General features: G+C 45.7%; 1 protein-coding gene and 1 non-coding gene across 2 annotated transcripts in view; one reads left to right on the forward strand and one right to left on the reverse strand.

The window, feature by feature from the left end:
* LOC126428433 (unconventional myosin-Ib) overlaps positions 1–23479 on the forward strand; it is an 852237-nt gene that overhangs the window by 420361 nt on the left and 408397 nt on the right. The window lies entirely within an intron of this gene.
* Trnat-ugu (transfer RNA threonine (anticodon UGU)) lies at positions 20020–20094 on the reverse strand. Its single transcript has one exon. It is a non-coding gene; the product is annotated as a tRNA-Thr (tRNA).

The following is a 23479-nucleotide window of genomic DNA, read 5'->3' on the forward strand; positions in this document are numbered from 1 at the left end:
AAGTAGTTCTAAGTCTAGGGGACTGATGACCTCAGATGTTAAGTCCCATAGTGCTTAGAGCCAGTTGAACAGAATGGATAGTGTCTTGAAAATAGGTTATAAGATGAAGTCGGCGAAAGTAAAATAAGGGGAATGGTAAGACGATTGTATGAGCTTTAGGTTAGGAAATGAGACACTAATTGTTGTTGATAAGTTTTTTGTATTTGGCCAGCAAAATAACTGATAGTGGCAGAACTAAAAGCGGGATGTAAAATGCTGACTTGCAAAAAACAAGCAAAGCGTAGGTTTTCTGCAAAAGAGAAATATGTTAAAATCTGATATAAATTTAAAATGAAGTCGTTTCGTACGCCGCGATCGCAGTGTAGACATTTTTATTGTTTCAAACTGAGCGGTTTCAACAGTCTTCCGCCGCTATCATCTGATCTCCTGGGACTCGTTATAAAAATTACCATTTTACATTGCATGAAGTCAAAACATATAAGGCACTCCCCAAGTATCCATAGCTCGATAAAAATCCAGTTGATAAAATCCTCGTACCATCCACGCCTGTTGGCAGCGAACAGGCATGGGTGGTACGAGGATTTTATCAACTGTGTGCATTTTATCAATTGTGTGCATTCAATGAACTGTATTTATGAACACCTCGGAGTGCCTTTTATGATTTGACTTCAAGTAGCGTAATATGGCAATTTTGTAGTAAGTTCCACAAGATCAGATGAGGGCAGCGTAAGACTGTTGAAAACGGTCATCTTGGAACAATAAAAGTGCGATCAGGGCGTAGGAACTGTGTTCATTTCCAGCAATACCGATCGCTCCACAGCACAGCTTCTGCACCTTATATACACTCCTGGAAATGGAAAAAAGAACACATTGACACCGGTGTGTCAGACCCACCATACTTGCTCCGGACACTGCGAGAGGGCTGTACAAGCAATGATCACACGCACGGCACAGCGGACACACCAGGAACCGCGGTGTTGGCCGTCGAATGGCGCTAGCTGCGCAGCATTTGTGCACCGCCGCCGTCAGTGTCAGCCAGTTTGCCGTGGCATACGGAGCTCCATCGCAGTCTTTAACACTGGTAGCATGCCGCGACAGCGTGGACGTGAACCGTATGTGCAGTTGACGGACTTTGAGCGAGGGCGTATAGTGGGCATGCGGGAGGCCGGGTGGACGTACCGCCGAATTGCTCAACACGTGGGGCGTGAGGTCTCCACAGTACATCGATGTTGTCGCCAGTGGTCGGCGGAAGGTGCACGTGCCCGTCGACCTGGGACCGGACCGCAGCGACGCACGGATGCACGCCAAGACCGTAGGATCCTACGCAGTGCCGTAGGGGACCGCACCGCCACTTCCCAGCAAATTAGGGACACTGTTGCTCCTGGGGTATCGGCGAGGACCATTCGCAACCGTCTCCATGAAGCTGGGCTACGGTCCCGCACACCGTTAGGCCGTCTTCCGCTCACGCCCCAACATCGTGCAGCCCGCCTCCAGTGGTGTCGCGACAGGCGTGAATGGAGGGACGAATGGAGACGTGTCGTCTTCAGCGATGAGAGTCGCTTCTGCCTTGGTGCCAATGATGGTCGTATGCGTGTTTGGCGCCGTGCAGGTGAGCGCCACAATTAGGACTGCATACGACCGAGGCACACAGGACCAACACCCGGCATCATGGTGTGGGGAGCGATCTCCTACACTGGCCGTACACCACTGGTGATCGTCGAGGGGACACTGAATAGTGCACGGTACATCCAAACCGTCATCGAACCCATCGTTCTACCATTCCTAGACCGGCAAGGGAACTTGCTGTTCCAACAGGACAATGCACGTCCGCATGTATCCTGTGCCACCCAACGTGCTCTAGAAGGTGTAAGTCAACTACCCTGGCCAGCAAGATCTCCGGATCTGTCCCCCATTGAGCATGTTTGGGACTGGATGAAGCGTCGTCTCACGCGGTCTGCACGTCCAGCACGAACGCTGGTCCAACTGAGGCGCCAGGTGGAAATGGCATGGCAAGCCGTTCCACAGGACTACATCCAGGATCTCTACGATCGTCTCCATGGGAGAATAGCAGCCTGCATTGCTGCGAAAGGTGGATATACACTGTACTAGTGCCGACATTGTGCATGCTCTGTTGCCTGTGTCTATGTGCCTGTGGTTCTGTCAGTGTGATCATGTGATGTATCTGACCCCAGGAATGTGTCAATAAAGTTTCCCCTTCCTGGGACAATGAATTCACGGTGTTCTTATTTCAATTTCCAGGAGTGTAAATTTAAGAACTGCATGGTGCAGTACAAGCCGAAACGGGATACTTTGTTACAGATGATCGATTTCGATTTATGATCAGACCATGATCACGTCCAAAAACCATGTGACTTATACATTTGCGTGCATAGCTGAGATTTCTTTTTTTGACAGGATGGTGATCTGATCCGAGACTCAAATCGATCGTCTGTAATAAAATATGCCGTTACAACTGTGTATTGCATAATGCGTTTCTTTACATTTGTCTAAACACTGAGGTGACAGAAGTCATGGGATACCTCACAACATTGTGTCGGGACTCCTTTTGCCCGGCGTAGCTCAGTAACCCGACGTAGCATGGCCTCAACAAATCGTTGGAAGTCCCCTGCGGAAATATTAAAGTATGTCGCCTCTGACTGTGAAAGGGTTGCCGGTGCAGGATATTGTGCACGATCTGGTCTGCCGATTAGTCCCACAAATGTTGGGTGAGATTACCGTCGAGTGACCCGTGTGGCCAAATCGCTCGGTCGAATTGTCCACATAATTCTGACATGGCGCATTGTCACCCACAAAAATTTCTTCATTGTTTCGGAACTTGATGTTCATAAACGGACGCAAACCGTCCGCAAGTAGGCGAACATAACAATTTCCAGTCAATGATCGGTTCAGTTGGACCAGAGGATTCCATGTAAACGCAGCCCGCACCATAACGGAGCCATCACCAGCTTTCATTTTTTGCAAAAACAGACGTAATGTCTTATGGGAAACCGCAATCACAGGTTATACAATGTTAATTATAATCCGTCTTGAATGAGATTTTCACTCTGCAGCGGAGTGTGCGCTGATATGAAACTTCCTGGCAGATTAAAACTGTGTGCCGCACCGAGACTCGAACTCGGGACCTTTGCCTTTCGCGGGCAAGTGCTCTACTGGCATAGGTAAAGCTGTGAGGACGGGGCGTGAGTCGTGCTCGGGTAGCTCAGTTGGTAGAGTACTTGCTCGCGAAAGGCAAAGGCCCCGAGTTCGAGTCTCTGTCCAGCACACAGTTTTAATCTGTCAGGAAGTTTCGTAATCAGTCTTGATTGCAAAAATGTTAATTCACATGAGCGGTTTCGGATCCTCTAGAACCATCTTCAGATCTGAAACGACGATGATACTAATTTACTATCTCACAAATGCAAACCTTTTTTTTTTTCTTCATCCTATCCGATCAACATCAAATGTACCAGAACGTACTTGCAGTTTCGGTTACAGGAGTAACCCGTCCACACACATCAACCTTCGCATGCTGCGTCACATTAAATTGGTTGTTTTTTTTTTCTTTATTGTAATTTTAACACCTTATACAAGGTAGGAAGACTGCGGCAAAACTACGCCGCTCTTCGGCCACAGATAATACATTGAGCACAAGTGGACACATCTAAAAACGAAACAACACGGTGGATAGACAACAAAATGGCTCTGAGCACTATGGGACTCAACTTCTGTGGTCATCAGTCCCCTAGAACTTAGAACTACTTAAACCTAACTAACCTAAGGACATCACACACGTCAATGCCCGAGGCAGGATTCGAACCTGCGACCGTAGCGGTCTCGCGGTTCCAGACTGTAGCGCCTAGAACCGCACGGCCACTCCGGCCGGCGATAGACAACAGTAGACACACGATTTTAAAATACATGAAGTCGTTCACAGGTGCAGCGTCCAAATAAAAACTAACAGAGACGACAGAAATAGCATACGTGAACGAAGGAGCACAAACGACGAAACACTGAAACACAAACACGATGGCACACACAATCACCGGCGACGACCTCTGGCGCGCGAATGTGCACTTTGCGTGTATGAGTCCGGGGACCTGCCAAAAGGGGAAAAGGTGGGGGAGGAGGTACTGGGGAGGGTGGAGATGCCAGTGGGAGAGGAGATGGGAGGGGGAGGAAAGAAGCCCGGGGGGAGGAGGGAGGGAGGAGGGAGAGAAGGGAGAGAGGGTGCCCGTTGGGATAATACACAGAGGGTGGAAGGGGAGGATCAAAGTTGGCCAGAGGGGTAGACGGAGGGGATGAGAGCATCATCAGGGAGGGGGAGTTGGTGGAAGCCAACTTGGGCGAGGGTTGTTGTTGTTGTGGTCTTCAGTCCTGAGACTGGTTTGATGCAGCTCTCCATGCTACTCTATCCTGTGCAAGCTTCTTCATCTCCCAGTGCCTACTGCAGCCTACATCCTTCTGAATTTGCTTAGTGTATTCATCTCTTGGTCTCCCTCTACGATTGTTACCCTCCATGCTGCCCTCCAGTACTAAATTGGTGATCCCTTGATGCCTCAGAACATGTCCTACTAATTGATCCCTTCTTCTTGTCAAGTTGTCCCACAAACTCCACTTCTCCCCAATTCTATTCAATACCTGCTCATTAGTTATGTGATCTACCCATCTAATCTTCAGCATTCTTCTGTAGCACCACATTTCAAAAGCTTCTATTCTCTTCTTGTCCAAACTATTTTTCATCCATGTTTCACTTCCATACATGGCTACACTCCATACAAATACTTTCAGAAACGACTTCCTGACACTTAAATCTATACTCGATGTTAACAAATTTCTCTTCTTCAGAAACGCTTTCCTTGCCATAGCCAGTCTACATTTTATATCCTCTCTACTTCGACCATCATCAGTTATTTTGCTCCCCAAATAGCAATACTCCTTTAGTACTGTAAGTGTCTCATTTCCTAATCTAATTCCCTCAGCATCACCCGACTTTATTCGACTACATTCCATTATCCTCGTTTTGCTTTTGTTGCCCACCTTGGGCGAGAGTATGGAGAGTAATTGGTTAGCAAAATGCACATCATTTATATTAATTATAAAACTATTACAGACAGGCGGCGTCTGGTACTTTTGTTACATTACATATGCTTATACTGTATTAAGTACATTTTTCTAATTTACTTTTATCTCTCAAAATAATTAGAATCTGTAGTTGTCAAGGTTAAAATCTGTACATCTGAAAATTAAAATACACAATAAAATTATCATTTTTGCATGATCGAAGACAAAGGGCGATTTCTATATATGTGGCGCTGGTGTAGACTTGTTTTCCTCCATTGTCTGCTTCCGCGGTTCCGGCTACTTCGGCGCTGTGCCGCGAGTCGTTCAGTCGTCTGATGTCCATCGCCGTGGGTAAGAGGGCTGTGCAGGAGGGCCCCGTCAACGACGCCAGGCGCTGCACCCATCTTCCAGCTTATTCACCATGCACCATCTCTCATTCTTGGGCTTCTATACGCAACAACCATCATCTCAGTAAGTCGTCATAAATACTAAAAAACGCGTTATGATTGAACTCGCTTTGCTCGTTGAGGATTAAATCCGCATCTTTCTTTTTGTGGGTGTATATTTCAACTTGGTCCAAGATGTTAAGAAACCGTCCCTTAGGAGCTCTTGCGGGTCGCGTAGGGTTGCCAGCATATTCAAGTCTCGCCTGCATGTGTTCCGGGGACCTATAGTGGTCGAGGTGGGGGTAGAAGTACTGCGTGTGCGTTGTAGCTGTTAGCTGTGTTATTTTCTAGTTCTAAAAGTCGTAGGGACTGGTGTACCGTATGAGCAGTAGCGTTGTCTTGGAAAAATGATCTCATTTTCATTCAGCAGGGCAACAATGGATAAATTACTGGGAACAACAGTAAATGAAAATGCTTACTACTGCAGAGAGAGCGTTTTTAGTGGCAGAGGTTTTCCGTGCAGGAGGAAACTTTAGAGAGCACGTGAGGCGGCAATTTAGATTTCGTTTTTCTGCTTCGAGGTGTCCATATCGTGACACTTATCCTGATTTAATACGCAAAAAAATGGTTCACATGGCTCTGAGCACTATGGGACTTAACCTCTGAGGTGATCAGTCCTCTAGAACTTAGAACTACATAAACCTAACTAACCTAAGGACATCACACACATCCATGCCCGAGGCAGGATTCGAACCTGCGACCGTAGCGGTCACGCGGTGCCAGACTGAAGCGCCTAGAACCGCACGGCCACACCGGCCGCCGTTTAATTCGCATATTCCAGACAAGTTCAGTTCACGATGCACCACGAACTGCCGGCCGCAGTGGTCGATACGCTTCAGACGGGAATCGCGTGACTGCTACGGTCGCAGGTTCTACATCTACATTTATACTCCGCAAGCCACCCAACGGTGTGTGGCGGAGGGCACTTTACCTGCCACTGTATTTACCTCCTTTTCCTGTTCCAGTCGCGTATGGTTCGCGGGAAGAACGACTGCCGGAAAGCCTCCGTGCGCGCTCGAATCTCTCTAATTTTACATTCGTGATCTCCTCTGGAGGTATAAGTAGGGGGAAGCAATATATTCGATACGTCGTCCAGAAACGCACCCTCTCGAAACCCGGACAGCAAGCTACACCGCGATGCAGAGCGCCTCTCTTGCAGAGTCTGCCACTTGAGTTTGCTAAACATCTCCGTAACGCTATCACGGTTACCAAATAACCCTGTGGCGAAACGCGCCGCTCTTCTTTGGATCTTCTCTACCTCCTCCGTCAACCCGACCTGGTACGGATCCCACACTGATGAGAAATACTCAAGTATAGGTCGAAAGAGTGTTTTGTAAGCCACCTCCTTTGTTGATGGACTACATTTTCTAAGGACTCTCCCAATGAATATTAACCTGGTACCCGCCTTACCAACAATTAATTTTATATGATCTTTCACTCCCAGATATTTTACAGAAGTTACTGCTATCAGTGTTTGTTCCGCTATCATATAATCATACAATAAAGGCTCCTTCTTTCTATGTATTCACAATAAATTACATTTGTCTATGTTAAGGATCAGTTGCCACTCCCTGCACCAAGTGCCTATCCGCTGCAGATCTTCCTGCATTTGGCTGCAATTTTCTACTGCTGCAACTTATCTGTGTACTACAGCATCATCCGCGAAAAGCCGCATGGAACTTCCGACACTATCTACTAGGTCATTCGAATCCTGCTTCGGGCATGGATGTGTGTGATGCCCTTAGGTTAGTTAGGTTTAAAAGTTCTAAGTTCTAGGGGACTGATGACCACAGATGTTAACTCCCATAGTGCTCAGAGCCATTTGAACTATTTGAGCACCAGGCCCACAATTTTAACAGAAGGGAAGCCCGACGCCATTTCGGACCTCGTGTTGCGGAGTGGAACAGAATCGGTGATGAGATTACCGCATGAGGCTAAAGTCTCTCGTACGACAGCACATAACGCCGTATCCAAAGAACTGGCGATGTATCCGTATAAAATTACAGCTGTGCAAAAGTTATATTGTATGAACCATGCGAAACGAATAGCGTATTGTGAATAGTGTCAGCGATTTGTTAACAGACATAGAGTCCGTATTTTAGATCGAACTTTTTTCACTGATGTGGCTACTTTAATTTCCAAAATTCACGAATCTGGATATCAGAAAATCCACACTCCTCAAGAGAAACGCCACTGGACGAAAGAAAATCGGAGTTTTGGTTGCCATAACACGAACGCGAATTATAGGGCCTATCTTTTGCCATAGTATCGTCACTTCCGATGTCTGTCGTTCCCAGATAATTTATCCATTTATTGTCCTGCTGAATGAAAATGAGATCAATCGTTCATTTTTCCAACAAGACAACACACCTGCAGCCACTAGCAATGAACCCCGGCCCCTAGCTTACACATGACTTGAATGTACTGCCAACATCACGCGCCTCGCAAGTAAGACAGGCAGAGCTCGCCCGTGCGAGAGACTTTGCGGACGCAGTCTACTTGATCTCTCAATAAAAAATACAAAAATACAGAAGTACAAAAATCTCATTCCCATGTGGTCTCCTTGGTAGCCAAGTTGAGCTATAAATTTAATTTCTCCCCAGTGCTATTCATAAAGTCTCCATTAGATATCCGAATTATCCATTTAATCTTCCGCCTTCTTCTGTAGCACAACATTATTTTCAAAACCTTCTATGCTCTTACGGTGTGCAATATTTATCGTCCGCGTTCCACTTCTGTATAAGGCAAAGCTTCAGGTAAATACTTTTAGAAAAACACTTCCTGGCGCTTAAATTTATATTTTACGGAGATGCTGTCGCACACCGACGTGTCAAGAGTCATGGGATACCGGTATGAACATTGTAACCTCCCCACAAAAATTTAAAAGATATTATTTTAAAATGCTAATGCACATTGAGCTAAGTGTAAGCTCCCCAGAGAAATTTTGAAACACAATAGTTGAATGTTAACAAGAATACAACCTAACGTAACCTCCCAGCAAATAAATTCAATGACAATGACAATTAAACAAAAATTAGCAATCTGACCGAAGTACAAGCTCCTCACAAAAAAATGAAAGTCAATTCAGTGATAATAAAATCTCAGTGACAATGAAAACACAAACAGATCGAAATGTCGATCTTAGGCCCTGTTCATTAATTAAACTGAAATTCTTACCGTAGTTAAGCTGCATCTGCTCTTATTTATTTTTGCCATAGCTTGGAGGAAATTGATTGCAAAAATTTTGAATTTAAGGGAAGCTTTTCTTTAAGGAATATCAAGGGAATATTTCTTTCATTAAAGAAATTTTTGTTAAAAATTGCTTTAAAAACCAAAAATTATTATTGGGGCGATTGTTGCACAAATTAGTTACAGTTAATTTACATTATTAGCTGAGCGCATTTAAAAATAATATACCTCATCCTGAATCTTGACCAGAGTGCCATGTCGACGCCCGCCGACTCCTCACACACAACTGCACTGGTCTGCTACTACCGACATACAGCACTGCTCACAGACTGCCCACTGACTACTGCTCGCAACTGTACTGCACGACTACTACTGACAGAGTACCGCTCGCAACTCTCGCGCGGTCAAGCGCAGACTAGCCACGATAAATGGCTCTCTGGTCAGAGACTCTGCAATGCCTCGCCATCGCCGCCACACAACATACGTGTTTCAACATATAAAGATGTTGGTACTATCGCGAACACAAAATGTAAAAGGGCAGTGGATTGCCGAAGCTGCCACTTGTAGCCAAGTGTTTGATGGGAAAACGTTTCCGACATGATTATGGCCGTACGACGCGAATTAACAGACTTTTGGAGCTAGACGCATGGGACATCCCACGGAGAGACTTTGCGGACGCAATATATTATTCTTTCTTAGCGGTTCGACGTAACTCTGAAAAGTTCCCGAGAAAATCGACTACGAAGTTTTCAGAGCTAAAGCAAGGACGGTTTTTCTTTGGGGTATGTGGCTGTGTGATAAAATGCTCGGCAACCACGTGGTCAGCCTGTATTCGATTCCCAGTCGACGCAAGAATCATATATGTTCTATGAAAATTTCCGTGAAGCGTAAAGTACATTAAGATGAAAAAATGTTGGTAGCGCTCGAGTAAGGTAACTGCTGTTTCTGGTCTTGTTTTGGTCGTTGCTTTTATCGATTTTCTCATTATTAGAATACGTACGTTATTTAAATATAAAATGCATATTAATTAACACAGATCTAATTGTCATTTTTTATGAGAAGTGTACCTCTTCGTATTTCTAATTACATATCGCACACAAAACTCCAGTTTTCATTGCAAATATAAACTCTTAATTACCGATCTTTTATATAAGATTTTTTTTAAATTACAAATTAATTTTTTTCATTTTTGTGTATTTTATACTTTACAGAAAAGCTCATACAACATGTATCGTTGTCTGAACATGTACAGCGGCCGGGAATCGAACCCAGGCCACTTGTATGTCAGAAAAGCGTTCTACCACACAGCTACAAGGCCCATGGTAAAGTCGTTCTAGTAGTAGCGAGTTAAGGCAACTCGGAAGCCTTCAAAGTCGGTTTTCTCGATCATTTTTGAGAACTGCATCGAATCGCTTTGGCGAATTGATATTTGAATTCTAAACTTCACGTATCGTAAAGATAAAAAATTACAAAAATCGAATTTCCATGTAGTCTTCGTATGCAAAATTTTTTCACTTTTTATTTGACGAGAAATAACCTAATCCGGCAGAACCGTATTTCAATAATTACATGTAAGGAAGCAAGTAGCAACCAGAAGTAAGCTTCAACCACAAGATGAACATACTTGCTTCGTCATCTCGTTTGATTCGAGAGTTAAGAGGATCAAGCATACAACAGAATCACGCTACAACATTATCGGTTATGATATTTACATCTACATCTGTACTTAAGAAAATGCAGTAAGGGGCATGGCGGAGGATGCATACCACATCAGCCAGCCGTTGTGGCCGAGCGGTTCTAGGCACTTCAGTCCGGAACCGCGCTGGCGCTACGGTCGCAGATTCGAATCCCGCCTCGGGCATGGATGTGTGAGATGGCCTTAGGTTAGTCAGGTTTAAGTAATTCCTAAGACTTAGAAGACTTATGAAGTAATTCTAAGTCTAAGGGACTGATGAACTCAGATGTTAGTCCCATAGTGCTCAGAGCCATTTGAACCATTTCACTTCAGGGAGGAAACACGGATTGTTGAGAAAAGTTGGAAAGTGGGGCAGCTCACTCAAATCTTAAACTGAGAGAGAACCACTTGCTGTCAACACGAGGCGAGACAAAGACGAAAAGAAAAGCAAATACGATTGCAGAGAGACAGAAGATGATCAACTAAATTAAGAAAAACTGCAGCCTAAGAAGGAAAAAAGTCATTGATAAAATAATCTACATCTACATCTACATTTATACTCCGCAAGCCACCCAACGGTGTGTGGCGGAGGGCACTTTACCTGCCACTGTATTTACCTCCCTTTCCTGTTCCAGTCGCGTATGGTTCGCGGGAAGAACGACTGTCTGAAAGCCTCCGTGCGCGCTCTAATCTCTCTAATTCTACATTCGTGATCTCCTCGGGAGGTATAAGTAGGGGGAAGCAATATATTCGATTCCTCATCCAGAAACGCACCCTCTCGAAACCTAGCGAGCAAGCTACACCGCGATGCAGAGCGCCTCTCTTGCAGAGTCTGCCACTTGAGTTTATTAAACATCTCCGTAACGCTATCACGGTTACCAAATAACCCTGTGCCGAAACGCGCCGCTCTTCTTTGGATCTTCTCTATCTCCTCCGTCAGACCGATCTCGTGCGGATCCCACACTGATGAGCAATACTCAAGTATAGGTCGAACGAGTGTTTTGTAAGCCACCTCCTTTGTTGATGGACTACATTTTCTAAGCACTCTCCCAATGAATCTCAACCTGGTACCCGCCTTACCAACAATTAATTTTATATGATCATTCCACTTCAAATCGTTCCGCACGCATACTCCCAGATATTTTACAGAAGTAACTGCTACCAGTGTTTGTTCCGCTATCATATAATCATACAATAAAGGATCCTTCTTTCTATGTACTCGCAATACATTACATTTGTCTATGTTCAGGGTCAGTTGCCACTCCCTGCACCAAGTGCCTATCCGCTGCAGATCTTCCTGCATTTCGCTACAATTTTCTAATGCTGCAACTTCTCTGTATACTACAGCATCATCCGCGAAAAGCCGCATGGAACTTCCGACACTATCTACTAGGTCATTTATATATATTGTGAAAAGCAATGGTCCCATAACACTCCCCTGTGGCACGCCAGAGGTTACTTTAACGTCTGTAGACGTCTCTCCATTGATAACAACATGCTGTGTTCTGTTTGCTAAAAACTCTTCAATCCAGCCACACAGCTGGTCTGATATTCCGTAGGCTCTTACTTTGTTTATCAGGCGACAGTGCGGAACTGTATCGAACGCCTTCCGGAAGTCAAGAAAAATAGCATCTACCTGGGAGCCTGTATCTAATATTTTCTGGGTCTCATGAACAAATAAAGCGAGTTGGGTCTCACACGATACGGAAGAACCATCACCAACCAGAGAGAGAAGATAGTCCGGTAGCGTAAAACGATCACCAAACATCTAAACCTACATACATACATACTTTGCAAACCACTGTGAAGTGGATGCCAGTGGGTAGTTTCTATTATACCAGGGATTAGGATTTCATCTTCTTCCATTCTCATATGAAAAGCGGGAAGAAAGTGTCGTTCAATACACTGCCAGGAAAAAAATTAGCAGAACTGGAAAAACGATGTTCATATTGATCTGATGACGGCATATGCCACCTGGAGGAGAGTAGATGCACTGATAATGGTTTCAACGTCGTCCGCCATCAGACAGCGTAGTGGCATAGCTACCACTGAGCGAGGTGGCGCAGTGGCTAGCACACTGGACTTGCATTCGGCCATCGTGATTTAGGTTTTCCGTCGTTTCCCTAAATCGCTCCAGGTAATTGCCAGCATGGTTCCTTTGAAAGGGCACGGCCGACATACTTCCACACCCTTCCCTAATCCGATGAGAACGATGACCTCGCTGTCTGGTCTCCCATCCCACATAGCTACCACAGCGCCATCTACGTCTACCATTTAATATGGAACGCTCAGAATCAGAAAGTTCAGTGTAGTGCAGATGTGCGAAGCAAGCAGGAAACCATGCCACGGAGACACACTCGTGCTTCAAACAGCCACCTGAGCGAGTTTGGCAGGGATCAAATTCTGGTCTTCCGAGTGCCGGGATGGTCCTTTCGGAGAACTGCTTCGCAAGGTGGAGGTGCTGCGCCAGTTGTGCAGCGATGCTGGTGTCAGTTGGTCACGTGAACATTCTCACACTCGTAGAGGAGGTTCTGGACGTCCACGCAGCACGGAGGCGTACGAGGTGCATTCAAGTTCTAAGGCCTCCGATTTTTTTTCTAATTAACTACTTACCCGAAATCGATGAAACTGGCGTTACTTCTCGACGTAATCGCCCTGCAGACGTACACATTTTTCACAACGCTGACGCCATCATTCCATGGCAGCGGCGAAGGCTTCTTTAGGAGTCCGTTTTGACCACTGGAAAATCGCTGAGGCAATAGCAGCACGGCTGGTGAATGTGCGGCCACAGAGAGTGTCTTTCATTGTTGGAAAAAGCCAAAAGTCACTAGGAGCCAGCTCAGGTGAGTAGGCAGCATGAGGAATCACTTCAAAGTTGTTATCACGAAGAAACTGTTGCGTAACGTTAGCTCGATGTGTGGGTGCGTTGTCTCGGTGAAAAAGCACACGCTCAGCCCTTCCCGGACGTTTTTGTTGCAGTGCAGGAAGGAATTTGTTCTTCAAAACATTTTCGTAGGATGCACCTGTTACCGTAGTGCCCTTTGGAACGCAATGGGTAAGGATTACGCCCTCGCTGTCCCAGAACATGGACACCATCATTTTTTCAGCACTGGCGGTTACCCGAAATTTTTTTGGTGGCGGTGAATCTGTGTGCTTCCATTGAGCTGACTGGCGCTTTGTTTCTGGATTGAAAAATGGCATCCACGTCTCATCCATTGTCACAACCGACGAAAAGAAAGTCCCATTTGTGCTGTCGTTGCGCGTCAACATTGCTTGGCAACATGCCACACGGGCAGCCGTGTGGTCGTCCATCAGCATTCGTGGCACCCACCTCGATGACACTTTTCGCATTTTCAGGTCGTCATGCAGGATTGTGTGCACAGAACCCACAGAAATGCCAACTCTGGAGGCGATCTGTTCAACAGTCATTCGGCGATCCCCCAAAACAATTCTCTCCACTTTCTCGATCATGTCATCAGACCGGCTTGTGCGAGCCCTAGGTTGTTTCGGTTTGTTGTCACACGATGTTCTGCCTTCATTAAACTGTCGCAACCATGAACGCACTTTCGACACACCCATAACTCCATCACCACATGTCTCCTTCAACTGTCGATGAATTTCAATTGGTTTCACACCACTCAAATTCAAAAACGAATGACTGCACGCTGTTCAAGTAAGAAAAACGTCGCCATTTTAAGTACTTAAAACAGTTCTCATTCTCGCCGCTGGCGGTAAAATTCCATCTGCCGTACGGTGCTGCCATCTCTGGGACGTATTGACAATGAACGCGGCCTCATTTTAAAACAATGCGCATGTTTCTATCTCTTTCCAGTCCAGAGAAAAAAAATCGGAGGCCTTAGAACTTGAATGCACCTCGTATTGTAAGGGCAGTAGTGGCAGTTCGTTCAGCTACCACAGCACAGATAAGAGCGCTTCAGAGCCCAGACGTGTCAACACGAACTGTTGCGACGCAATGGAACTACTGACATGCACACCTGTACCTCATCTTCCACTGACGCTGCAGCATCAAATGGTTCAAATGGCTCTGAGCACTTAACTTCTGAGGTCATCAGCCCCCTACAACATAGAACTACATAAACCTAACTAACCTAAGGACATCACACACATCCATGCCCGAGGCAGGATTCGACCCTGCGACCGTAGTGGCCACGCGGTTCCAGACTGAAGCGCCTAGAACCGATCGGCCACAGCGGCCGGCCACCGCAGCATCGACGTGCACGACTCGACTGCTGCCGTCGGAGGATCGCTTGGAAGATTGAATGACGCTCCACGGTCTGCAGCGATGAAAGCATATTTTGCATCCACGAAGTGAGGGTTGTTTGCAGATACACCTGGACCTGTTGAGCGCGTAATCGTAGAGTGCATTCATCCAAGATACACTGTCCCGAACCAGGCCTTATGGTCTGGGGTGCGGTAAGCTACGAGGGCTATTCAGAAAGTCGGGAACGTTTTTGCATTAAAAAAAAACTAAGTACCAGAAATAAATTTTATTACCCTATTGGCCATTAAAATTGCTACACCACAAAGATGACGTGCTACAGACGCGAAATTTAACCGACAGGAAGAAGATGCTGTGATGTGCAAATCATTAGCTTTTCAGAGCATTCACGCAAGGTTGGCGCCGGTGGCGACACATACAACGTGCTGACATGAGGAAAGTTTCCAACCGATTTCTCATACATAAACAGCAATTGACCGGCGTTGCCTGGTGAAACGTTGTTGTGATGCCTCGTGTCAGGAGGACAAATGCGTACCATCACATTTCCGACTTTGATAAAGGTCGGATTGTAGCCTATCGCGATTGCGTTTTATCGTATCGAGACATTGCTGTTCGCCTTCGTCGAGATCCAATGACTGTTATCAGAAAATGGAATCGGTGGGTTCAGGAGGGTAATACGTAATGCCGTGCTGCATCCCAACGGCATCGTATCACTAGCAGTCGAGATGACAGGCATCTTATCCGCATGGATGTAACGGATCGTGCAGCCACGTCTCGATTCTGAGTCAACAGATGGGGACGTTTGCAAGACAACAACCATCTGCACGAACAGTTCGACGACGTTTGCAGCAGCACCGACTATCAGCTCGGAGACCACGGCTGCGGTTACCCTTGACGCTGCATCACAGAAAGGAGCACATGCGATGGTGTACTCAACGACGAACCTGGGTGCACGAATGGCAAAACGTCATTTTTTCGGATGAATTCAGGTTCTCTTTACAGCATCGTAGTGGTCGCATCCGTGTTTGGTGACATCGCGGTGAACTCACATTGGAAGCGTGTATTCGTCATCGCCATACTGGCGTATTACTCGGCGTGGTGGTATGGGGTGCCATTGGTTACAGGTCTTGGTCACCTCTTGTTCGCATTGACAGCACTAAGAACAGTGGACGTTACATTTCAGATGTGTTACGACCCGTGGCTCACCCTTCATTCGATCCCTGCGAAACCCTACATTTCAGCAGGATAATGCACGACCGCATGTTGCAGGACCTGTACGGGCCTTTCTGGATACAGAAAATGTTCCACTGCTGCCCTGGCCAGCACATTCTCCAGATCTCTCAGCAATTGAAAACGTCTGGTCAATGGCGCCCGAGCAACTGGCTGGTCACAATACGCCAGTCGCTACTCTTGACGAACTGTGGTATCGTGTTGAAGCTGCATGGGCAGCTGTAACTGTACACACCATCCAAGCTCTGTTTGACTCAATGCCCAGGCGTACAAAGGCCATTATTACGGCCAGAGGTGGTTGTTCTGGGTACTGATTTCTCAGGATCTGTGCACCAAACTTGCGTGAAAATGTAATCACATAACAGTTCTAGTATAATATAGTTATCCAATGAATACCCGTTTATCATCTTCATTTCTTCTTGGTGTAGCAATGTTAATGGCCATCAGCGTATATACGTCTGAAAGCGCGACTGATATACTACTTTTCCACATAGTCACCAATCACATTCAGGCACTTATCACAGCGGCGGACAAGCTTTGAAAGACTTCCGTCGTAAAATTCTGCCGATCGGTTCTAGGCTTCAGCCAGTGAGTCACGCCCGCCTGGAGTTCCGCGTCGTCATCAAAGCGCTGCGCTGCAATCCAGTTCTTCATCTTGGGAAACAAGTGGAAGTCGCTTCGTGCAAGATCGGGGCCGTACGGCGGATGAGGGAAAATTTCCCATTTGAATGGATTAAGGAGTCATTTCGTGCGGTTTGCCGTGTGAGGTAGGGCATCGTCGTGCAGCCGGCCGGATTAGCCGAGCGGTTCTAGGCGCTACAGTCTGGAACCGCGCAACCACTACGGTCGCAGGTTCGAATCCAGCCTCGGGCATGGATGTGTGTGATGTCCTTAGGTTAGTTAGGTTTAAGTAGTTCTACGTTCTAGGGGACTGATGACCTCAGATGTTAAGTCCCATAGTGCTCAGAGCCATTTGAACCATTGTCGTGCAAAAACAAAATTTTGGACTTCGTCTTCCTCGGCGTTTGTTTTGAACTGCTCTTCTAAGGCTGTGCAAAGTTTGACAGTACCGGACAGAATTTATGGTTGTTCTACGTTCAAGAAATCAATAACAAGCACACCTTACCTATCCCAAAACACTGTCGCCATCAACTTCCTTGCTGATATGGTTTGCAAACATTTTCTTGGTTTTTGGGAGCACCTTCTGTGCCCCCACTCCATTGCCTCGCAATTGACGTATTTCACACAGGTCTCGTCATCAGTTACGATTCGATCCAGTAATGAATCACCATGTTTGTGGTAGGCCTCCACAAATGTCAACGTTGTCCCCGTACGCTGTTCGTTACGGTGCTCTGTAAGCATTTTGCGCGCCCATCGTGCACAAAATTTGTGGTAGCCTGGCTTTTGAGTGAAAATTTCGAACAACAAGGTCCGTGAAACTTGTGGAAAAGAAAGCGAAAGCTTCGTTATTGTGAAGCGACGGATTTCACGGATCGTTTCATCAAATTTAGCTACAAGATCGTCAGTCACATTGCGCGGGAGTCTATGCTTCTCTTCATCATGAACTCGGCCATTTTTAAACCGAATGAACCATTTCCGGAGGGAACATTGTTTCCGTACACTTCGCACAGTTCACGATAAATTTCTATATATTTTAGGTTTTTTTTTCCAACAAAAACCGTACCACAGACCGCTCCTCACAACTGGCGGGATTTTTGATTGCGGTGCACATTTCAATTCGAATATCGAAAAAACCGGACACGCAGATACGTTCCCGCTGTCACGGCTGGACTTCGACTGACAAGGGGAGGCCGCCAATTGTGAAATTCAGATTCGATTCATACTGCGCATAATAAAAGCTCATGGCCAGAGGTGTAATGTGGCAAAGCACCAACATGCACTTCTCAACCGTTGTCGAAAAAATCGACAGTTAAAAGAAACCGTTGCGGTGAAATACTCTCAACGATTAATAATTTTCAACAGCGTCGTGGCGCAGCGGTAAGCGCTCGGGTTCGTAATGAGAAGGTCGCCGGATCGAATCTCGCACCATGCAATTTTTTTTTATAATTAGTTTTTTGTAATTCAAATATATATATATATATATGTATATATATATATATATATATATACTATTAATGAATTGCTTATGCATGTTGGTGAAGGCGGATCGCTCTCCAATTGTACCGCCTCCATTTTTCCGATTGTTTAACAGTGTGTACCAAAGCTCTCCCGTCCGCACTGATTTTCGACGATGTTATAAGTTGCGCTAGGGACCGCATCTACCGTCTTTCGAAGTTAGCAGGCAACTACGCTGTTATGCGGCGGCTCGTTTCGGCCCATTCAACATCTGTCCTTCAAGTGTAACGAGCGAGTAACGGAGTTTATATTTCATACCTGCCACAGCAAATTTGTGTTCGTGGGGTCTCTATTCTAATTCGAACGTCTGACTTACGCTATACGCATTCGTTTCGGAATATCGTCTTCCGTTAACTATACGTGGTTAACATTATGAAGACAATTAACAACATTTGTGAAATACAACTTTGTTTGCGGAAAACATAATGATGTTCGAAGTCGTCAGTTTTTCCACGACAAACGACTTTCAACAACTTATAATATGCATAATTGTTGCAACTGATTGCCGGGAATTACACACACACACACACATATATATATATATATATATATATATATATATATATATATATATATGTATGTATGTATGTGTGTGTGTGTGTGTGTGTGTGTGTGTGTGTGTATATACATTTGAATTACAAAAAACAAATACTAAAAAAAAAAAGGTTGCATGGCGCGAGATTCGAACCGGCGACCTTCTCATTACGAACCCGGGCGCTTACCGCTGCGCCACGGCGCTTTAGAAAACTGTTAATCGTAGAGAGTATTTCACCGCAACGGAGTGTGCTCTGATATGAAACTTCCTGGCAGATTAAATCTCATTCTGGAAACATCCCCCAGGCTGTGGCTAAGCCATGTCTCCGCTATATCCTTTCTTTCAGGAGTGCTAGTTCTGCAAGGTTCGCAGGAGAGCTTCTGTAAAGTTTGGAAGGTAGGAGACGAGATACTGGCAGAAGTAAAGCTGTGGGTACCGGGCGTGAGTCGTGCTTCGGTAGCTCAGTTGGTAGAGCACTTGCCCGCGAAAGGCAAAGGTCCCGAGTTCGACTCTCCATCGGGCACACAGTTTTAATCTGCCAGGAAGTTTCATGTCAGCGCACACTCCGCTGCAGAGTGAAAATCTCATTCTGGTAGTCATTTCATGTACTCCATATGCACTGTTGCAACAATAAATCTTTAGTGAACCGAAAACTTCTAAAAAAGTGTACTAACTTTTTTTCGGCAGTATACATCTGTGCATATCGTAATGATTCTAATCTTGTCTTCACTGCCCCCATTGGAGCGGTACAGAATGGGCTGAAGAGCGTCTCTAGATTCGAAATGATAATTAAATGAACACCCTAGCTGCAAACAGGCGTTGATGTACTTCATAGGGGACATGTTGAAAATGTGTGCCCCGATCCGGACTCGAACCCGGGATCTCCTGCTTACGTGGCAGACGATCTATCCATCTGAGCCACCGTGAGCACGGAGGATAGTGCCGGCCGAAGTGGCCGTGCGGTTAAAGGCGCTGCAGTCTGGAACCGCAAGACCGCTACGGTCGCAGGTTCGAATCCTGCCTCGGGCATGGATGTTTGTGATGTCCTTAGGTTAGTTAGGTTTAACTAGTTCTAAGTTCTAGGGGACTAATGACCTCAGCAGTTGAGTCCCATAGTGCTCAGAGCCATTTGAACCATTTGAACCACAGAGGATAGTGCGTCTACAGGGACTTATCCCTTGCACGCTTCCCGGGAGATCCACATTCCCAACATGCCCACACCACTACATTCGTAGTGCGCCTAATAGATGTTTGCCCATCATACTCATTACTCGTGGCAGATTAATCTACCAAGTCCCGTACGAGTTTGGGCATGGCGTGTGCGTTCGCACAAGGTCAATGGCCAGAAAGCCACATTTTAACTATATATGACGGTAGTATCTGTTCCCGAAAGAACAGTTACCGTGGATGACCATGCAGCTTTGCTAGAAATGAAATGATAATTAAATGGACACCCTAGCTGCAAACAGGCGTTGATGTACTTCATTGGGGACATGTTGAAAATGTGTGCCCCGACCGGGACTCGAACCCGGGATCTCCTGCTTACATGGCAGACGCTCTATCCATGTGAGCCACCGCGGGCACAGAGGATAGTGCGTCTGCAGGGACTTATCCCTTGCACGCTCCCCGTGAGACCCACATTCCCAACATGTTCACACCACTACATTCGTAGTGCGCATAATAGATGTTTGCCCATCATACTCATTACTCGTGGCAGATTAATCTACCAAGTCCCGTACGAGTTTGGGCATAGCGTGTGCGCAGTCGAAAATTTTTGTACAGTATTAGAGGGAGAGCCATGAGCAGCATACTAGAAATCCTGACAGTTGGGAGAAGACTTTGGGTGTAGGGATGCGTTTCAACCTCAAAGTTCTATGGCTTTCCTGAATAGCTCGGAAACGGCGGCCTCCAGCGAAGGCATAACCCGGCACAAAATTTAACCGCATTGAATTTACTACAAAAAGGTGCTGTTCTTTTTTTCTGTAGGACTAACAATTGACGCGCAGTGGACGAGAGAAAATGAAAATAGCGCGCTTGGCCAGATGTAACATGTCGGGTTGCATAAAAGGACAACATGAACAGGTCGAGCAGGCTTGGCATGACGTTTCCGAGTACAGTATTCGCCACCTGTACGACCGACTGGATGCCAGAGTGCAGACAGGAAGTGCAAAATGGCTAAGCAGGGATGGCTAGAGGACAAATGTAAGGATGTAGAGGCTTGTCTCACTAGGGGTAAGATAGATACTGCCTACAGGAAAATTAAAGAGACCTTTGGAGAGAAGAGAACCACTTGTATGAATATCAAGAGCTCAGATTGCAATCCAGTTCTAAGCAAAGAAGGGAAGGCAGAAAGGTGGAAGGAGTATATAGAGGGTCTATACAAGGGCGATGTACTTGAGGACAATATTATGGAAATGCAAGAGGATGTAGATGAAGATGAAATGGGAGATAAGATACTGCGTGAAGAGTTTGACAGAGCACTGAAAGACCTGAGTCGAAACAAGGCCCCGGGAGTAGACAACATTCCATTAGAACTACTGATGGCCTTGGGAGAGCCAGTCATGACAAAACTCTACCATCTGGTGAGCAAGATGTATGAGACAGGCGAAATACCCACAGACTTCAAGAAGAATATAATAATTCCAATCCCAAAGAAAGCAGGTGTTGACAGATGTGAAAATTACCGAACTATCAGTTTAATAAGTCACAGCTGCAAAATACTAACGCGAATTCTTTACAGACGAATGGAAAAACTGGTAGAAGCGGACCTCGGGGAAGATCAGTTTGTATTCCGTAGAAATGTTGGAACACGTGAGGCAATACTAACCGTACGACTTATCTTAGAAGAAAGATTAAGAAAAGGCAAACCTACATTTCTAGCATTTGTAGACTTAGAGAAAGCTTTTGACAACGTTAACTGGAATACTCTCTTTCAAATTCTGAAGGTGGCAGGGATAAAATACAGGGAGCGAAAGGCTATTTACAATTTGTACAGAAACCAGATGGCAGTTATAAGAGTCGAGGGGCATGAAAGGGAAGCAGTGGTTGGGAAAGGAGTGAGACGGGGTTGTAGCCTCTCCCCGATGTTATTCAATCTGTATATTGAGCAAGCAGTAAAGGAAACAAAAGAAAAATTCGGAGTAGGTATTAAAATTCATGGAGAAGAAGTAAAAACTTTGAGATTCGCCGATGACATTGTCATTCTGTCAGAGACAGCAAAGGACTTGTAAGAGCAGTTGAACGGAATGGACAGTGTCTTGAATGGAGGATATAAGATGAACATCAACAAAAGCAAAACGAGGATAATGGAATGTAGTCAAATTAAATCGGGTGATGCTAAGGGGATTAGATTAGAAAATGAGACACTTAAAGTAGTAAAGGAGTTTTGCTATTTAGGGAGTAAAATAACTGATGATGGTCAAAGTAGAGAGGATATAAAATGTAGACTGGCAATGGCAAGGAAATCGTTTCTGAAGAAGAGAACTTTGTTACATCGAGTATAGATTTAAATGTCAGGAAGTCGTTTCTGAAGGTATTTGTATGGAGTGTAGCCATGTATGGAAGTGAAACATGGACAATAAATAGTTTGGACAAGAAGAGAATAGAAGCTTTCGAAATGTGGTGCTACAGAAGAATGCTGAGGATAAGGTGGGTAGATCACGTAACTAATGAGGAAGTATTGAATAGGATTGGGGAGAAGAGAAGTTTGTGGCACAACTTGACTAGAAGAAGGGATCGGTTGGTAGGACATGTTTTGAGGCATCAAGGGATCACAAATTTAGCATTGGAGGGCAGCGTGGAGGGTAAAGATCGTAGAGGGAGACCAAGAGATCAATACACTAAGCAGATTCAGAAGGATGTAGGTTGCAGTAGGTACTGGGAGATGAAGAAGCTTGCACAGGATAGAGTAGCATGGAGAGCTGCATCAAACCAGTCTCAGGACTGAAGACCACAACAACAACAACAAAAGGACAACAGAAGGAACAGTTGAATCACCCTGAATATTTCCTTTTCCTTTCTGTCTCTGTCCATCTCCTCCTTACCCCCGCCATGTTTTAATAGAAAACCTGTTCATAGGACGTAGAATGGTCAAAACGTTTTCGAGACTTTTGATAACAACATTGAACAACGTCTTGTCTTTGCTTGCGAGGGCGTTCAATAACTAATGCAACACATTTATTTTTGCTGAAACCAGGTTGGCTATAAAATCGTATTATTCAACATTATCTCCGATCAATGCGACGGCCTTACGCCACCCTACAGGGAGGGCTGATACGCCCGCATGATACCGCTCTAATGGTCGATGTCGAAGCCAACGTCTTGCTGTATGGCCAGTGACTATATTGGACAAAAAAATCTCACGATCAGCACCGCAACGCGCAAGCAATTCCGCGCAGATGGTGCTCCGTTGCTCTTCACGATCTTCTGTTAGGCTGGCATACACCTTCGAGTATCCCAACTGGTAGACGTGTGTGTCAGCAGCACCAACAGAGACGTCAAGTTGAGCAACGAGGTGTTTGATTGCGATCCGCCGATCACCTCGAATGAGAGTGTCCGCACGTTCCGACACTGCAGGAGTCACAGCTGTGTGCGGCCGGCCGGCACGCGGGAGATCGGACACTTTTGCGCGACCTTGTTGCTATGATACAAGCGCCTCGCCCAACGACTCTCCGTGCTTTTGTTCACTGCCAGCTCTCTGAAGACTTCCCCCAAGCGCCTATGAAAATCTGCGATGCTCTGCTTTTCCGCCAAAAGCAACTCAATGACAGATTGTTGCACACGGATATTTGTGTGGGTTTACTGTTTCCAATTCTTAATCACTGGTACTGTCGTCATAAGATACTACTTTTGTCAGTAGTTGAACCCTATCAGAGCGTTAGGGACACAGTCCACGGTTGAAATTCACAACAATAAGTGTTGTGGTCTTTACTGTGAATAAGCAGCTCTCCAAGCTAGTGTGTCCTGTG

Source organism: Schistocerca serialis, chromosome 12, assembly GCF_023864345.2.
Source record: "Schistocerca serialis cubense isolate TAMUIC-IGC-003099 chromosome 12, iqSchSeri2.2, whole genome shotgun sequence".
Lineage (NCBI taxonomy): Eukaryota > Metazoa > Arthropoda > Insecta > Orthoptera > Acrididae > Schistocerca > Schistocerca serialis.